The 5,409-nt window shown below is 32.5% G+C and overlaps 1 protein-coding gene across 1 annotated transcript in view; it reads right to left on the bottom strand.

The window, feature by feature from the left end:
- LOC129753661 (serine/threonine-protein kinase S6KL) overlaps positions 1-5,409 on the bottom strand; it is a 225,540-nt gene that overhangs the window by 93,670 nt on the left and 126,461 nt on the right. The window lies entirely within an intron of this gene.

Raw genomic sequence — 5,409 nt, 5'->3', positions numbered from 1 at the left:
GGGCGATGCCTCTTTCGTTGATTCCGAAAAAAAAACCAAACCGTCTTTATCAACCAAACGATACGTATTTACTGAAATCCATACTTTTGAAGGTCAGTATCAGCTGAATGAAGGATTCCAAAAGAAATTGCCTTTCAATTCTCATAATTTCCTGATACATCTGGGGAACTTGTCTACTACCAGACACTTGAGGTTTTTTTTTGCAAAAACTTCAAACAAATATTTTGGTAAATATTGGTTACAACATGTTCATGTTAGTTTTCACTAAAGGTGTTGTTCGCTATTAATTTTCTTCTATCTGTATTATATGTACCTTATTTAAGATAATATCTTATTTTTCATGACCTCGAAGTCAACGGTTCAAACCGGACTACAATGAGATTTGCTCAACAGATTCATTATTTGGGAAGCAAAATATTGAAGTAGTATTTGACGCGCTTTTAGCGAGTCATGTAGGCTATTGACATTTTATTACAAATTATTCTAACAGCATTGATATCTTGGTGAGTCATATTTAAAGTGTTGGATAAACTTTAAGACCACTTCTTACAAAACCCGAATCAAGCTCCAATATCTACTTTAGGGCTGGCTTTAGTGATATTTTACTGCGTTGGGGTCTACTTGGTCATCCTATTCCCCCAAAAACCTCCGGAACCACATGAACATCGTTGTCAGTTTAATATCATGGCCAAAAAGAGGATTAAATGATGATTTAAAAAGATCTCGCAATTCTTCAAAAATTTTATTTTCTCATAAAGTTATTCAATTTTAGGAATTCCTTAAAAAGTTGCAAAGTGTATGATGTTGTTTATGAAGTTAATTACTATTCATTCAACAAATAACAATGATTTTATAATCTTAAAGTAGGTATTGGAGCTTGATTCGATTTTGATGAAAAGTGTCTTAAAGTTTTTTTCCGATACTCAGTATCAGAGTTATTATTATTCTGAAATATTGTAAACGCAGAGTCATTCGGAAATATGGTATTATTGTTATCAATTCTGAAAACAATTCTCATAAATTCAATTATAAATTTATTTCTGAAATAAAATTATCAGATTCTGAGTTACGAAGCCGTGGAATTTTTTTCCATTGATTCGCTTTTGAATTTCTAGCTCGATTACAAGAATTCTATTTTCATTAGAACTGGAACGGAAGAACAAGTAGGTACCATATTTGAAACAAATCATTTATGAAAATTCGTATTTTTTGAAGATTTTTGAAGATCTTAAACATTCAAGTTTTTTTTTAAAGTATCCGAGCCGGCCAAATCCGGACATTTTTACTCAAAATCTGGCAAAATCTAGGCTTTATATTTCTAAACTAGCTGACCCGGTGTGCTTTGCTACACCTTTCAAAATAAAATGATATTTTCAGAATTTATTCAAATTTTTATTGTTTGGTTGGTATTATTTTAAATCAAAATATAACATGATTCATAAGCAACCGCTACATCTTGATTTGTGTTAAAGATCTGGTAATTTAAATCTGTTTCTTTAAGCTCCGCCCTAAAAAAGGAGGGTTCCAAATAAATCGTACGCAAACAGTCCAACTGATAAAATCTGGTTGGTTTTGCTTAATATGTTCTGAATTTATGCTAAAAAACTGATAAGAGAGCCCAATCCGCCCCCCTGTCCTTCCCTTCCCCCAGCTGAATGGAGATCGTGATTTTTAATAATCGTACCCATTTTTTTTGTTCTCAAAAATCTTCTTGTATACACTCAGGCAAATTCTTATTATAATTTTCATAAGATGCATCTTATGAACCGCTTTTTAGAGTGTAAAATAATGTTTCATAAGAGTCTTATGAAATTCTTTCAATTTTCATACGATGTTCATATGAAAAATAGAAGAAACGGCTTTGTGAAAAAATAATGAACACATTCATTCATGGCATTAGTTTTTTTTTCATCATCTAACAGTATGAAGCAATCGCCAGTTCATAGTTATTATAGTTTCCCTTCAATGTTGAATGTTATTGTTATCTCCGGAATGGTAAGTTCGATTTGATGTGTTTGGTGTGATCGTTTAATATATAGTGAACAAAAATACATTATTTGTTTACTTTTCAGCAAGCTGATCGGCAAAAAACGAAAAGTCGAAGATTAAGATGCGGCAAATCTGTTGATGCGCTGTTGATGGTGACCATGAATAATTCATTTTTAAACAAATTTGGCAAACAATAAAGTGAATGTTTTCAGCATAAAATATTTAGATTTTTTCTTATTAGAAATTAAGTGATTTACTGTTTCCATAAGAATCTCTTATGAAAAGCAACAACCTCTCATTGAAGTAGGCGTTCATCTTTAGAATTCATTCGCGTCATAAGACAATCTTATAAATTTCAATAATTTTTCTTATGGCGCCACTTCATAAGAGAATCTTATGGCATACATAATAGTATTTTTCTGAGTGTAGAATATTGTTCCATTGGTTGATAATTTTATAAGCTTTACAACAAAATTTCTATGGAACCCCCTCCTTTCTTTTCCTCTCTCTACATTGTAAAGCGTAAGGGTCTAAAACAATCGTAGAAACATATCTCGTAACCAAGTACCTTTCCATGCCATATTTGTTTCCATTTGTTGGCTTCGTTAGCAAAAATTGAGAACTTATGCTAACAAAATTGTATGGGCTCATCTCCCTCCTCCTATGTGTACCTACTCACTGAAAGGAGGATGGTGTGTCAGATAATCATAGAATCATACCAAAATGATTTTCCATGTTAAGTTTTGTCCATTTCTCGGATTTTGTAAAAAAAAAGGTTAAATGTAGGCTTTCCTCTTCCCTTCCTTTATTTCCTATTCTAATCTTTCTTCCCACTGCCCCACTGCCAGAAAGGAATTGTTTGACATAAAAAAATTCTCGTATTGAAATACCATCCCATGCCAAATTTGGTTTTATATACGATGTAAATTCTTGAGTTATGCATAAATTTGAAAGGATGTACCAACCCCCCCCCCCCCCCTTCCATTCGCCCCGTTGAATGGAGAGGTGAGAACTTAGTATTCATAAAAGTATTTTTTGTACTCAAAAAATTTTTGATACCAAATTTTATTTCATTTACTCTATTAATTCTCAAGTTATGCAAAAAAAAAAGGTATGGTAGCCCCCCTTTCCCCTTTATATCTTTTCGCTGAAAGAGGGTGGGGCTTCAATTTATAATAGAAACATTTCTAGTATCCAAATACCCTCACATGCCAAATATGGTTCAAATTTGCTCGATCAGATCTCTAGTTATACTGAAAATTGTAAGGGAGACCTCTTCTCCCCCTTTTCATCCACCTTATTGAAGGATTGAGGGATACGAAATATTCAAAGAAGCATTTCTCGTACCCAAATATCGTTCCTTGCCAAATTTGGTTTCATTTGCTGTTGTAGTTCTTGAGTTATGCAATAAAAATTGTATGGAACTTCCCTCTCTCCTTTCTCCCCGCTGGAAGAAGGAAGGGGTCTCAAACATATCACGTTCCCAAATATCCACCCATGCCAAATTTGGTTCCATTTGCTTGATTAGTATTTGAGTTATGTAAAAATAATAAAGAGGGCCCCTCCCCCCTTTATATCTCCCTACTGTAAAGAGGGAGGGGTCTCAAATAATCATAGAAATATTTTTCGTATCCAAATACCTTCCCATGCCAAATTTGGTTCCATTTGCTTTATGAGTTTTTGAGTTATGTAAAAAATATGAAAGAGGCCCCTCCCCCTTTCAACTGCAAAAAGGGAGGGGTTTCAAAAAATGGTTGAAATATTTTTCGTATCAAAATACCTTCCCATGCCAAATTTCCCAATCGGACATTGGGAAGCACGTGCTTTACCAATCCATCGGATTGGATGTATGGGTGAACGTAATTGCGCCTCTCGCTATTACTTCTCTCAGCCATTCAATTGATGTGGGACAAAGGGTCTAGAACGCACCTTTGAAGCTTTCCATAAAATATGCTCTTGGCTCATTTTCAACATCTTTCAATTTTCTTCTATTAAGCATCTGCTTTGTCTATCCGTCATTTAATTTCAATCTTTAATTCTTCTATCAAGAATTTTCGTAGTATCAAGTTCACCGCAATGCCATTAAACTTTCATAAAAATAAAACAGCATTTATAAACACTTATTGTCCTTTCTCGGCTTTGAGAACTCAAAATGAACACAATAGAAACACACTCTTCTGATTTATTCATCCATAACATGAATATTTGATGTGAAAGATTTTAAACCATGGGTGGCCAAACCATGGCCCGCGGGCCACATTTGGCCCGCGACTGTCTTTTTGTGGCCCGCGAAGCTCTTTTCGAAATTGTCATGTTCTCAGAATTTAATGTTCTTCTTGGTTTATTCCATTTGAAAATAAATTACCTAAATCTTCATTTGAAATGAAATTCACAAAAACTTCCTTGATTAAATTTTGATGTAATTCTACAAAAAAGTTACCGTCACTGAATAATGGATCAATTACAATAATAATTACAAATTACAAAATAAAAATTCTAAATATTGTACAATATTTGACAAACACAGGGGAAGAGCATTTTTGCTGTCCACGTTATAATAACTGATTTTAGAAGATTGTGACTTCCTAAATACATTTTTTCTTAGATTTTATCTACTACATCAAGATTAAATGATATAACGTGTGAAAGTTTTAAAATTAATCAGTATTAGGTAAAATCGATTTTTGATAACTAATAAACCTACGTGAAAACTGAAACCTGATTGTTAATTTGTTAACTATCCTTTATTTAATCACGGATTTAGATCTTGCTTAGCTATTCGTTTCAGAGACACGTTTAAAAAATGAAATTTAGATCCTACAATTTTTAAAACTTAGAATATTCAGATCAGATTACAACTTTTTCTTACATCATTCAAGAACGTCTTTTTGAATTTGGTATTGAAGATTTTAACTCATTCAACAACTTTTTCGCAGACGTATGTTTAAAAAATATTTAATTTTCAAATCGGTTCAAATCTTTTTTAAATTTTACCAAATTCATCGTATTTTTGCTGATTTGGGAAAAATTGACAAAAAGAAACAACTGTAGCTTTTTTTCTCAGAAGACAAAATTATTCGCGGTCTTCTAAAAAGTTGTTCATTGAATTAAAACCTTTGTGTTTAAAATCTTTGAAATGTTCATTAGATTGCCATAAAAGTGCACAAATTATTCAATGAGTTTGTTTAACCATATTCAAGAGTTACCTCGAAAACAGAAGCTCCCATATTAGTCAATATTAGCTCTTAAAGTCTTTGCACCTCTGAAATTATAAATTTTGTTACCTTGTGCTATCTATAACATGTATATTCGGTCATTTTTTCGGATTGTTTTTGATTATTTTATATTATTATTGATATTTGAGATGGACTCCACAGTTTTGGACGTTGTGAGCTTTCAAGCGGACTCTACTTCAAATTT

Source organism: Uranotaenia lowii, chromosome 1 (genome assembly GCF_029784155.1).
Source record: "Uranotaenia lowii strain MFRU-FL chromosome 1, ASM2978415v1, whole genome shotgun sequence".
In the NCBI taxonomy this organism is placed as follows: Eukaryota; Metazoa; Arthropoda; class Insecta; order Diptera; family Culicidae; genus Uranotaenia; species Uranotaenia lowii.
Note: the sequence above shows the minus strand (reverse complement) of the source record. Positions and strands in the feature narration are given on the sequence as shown.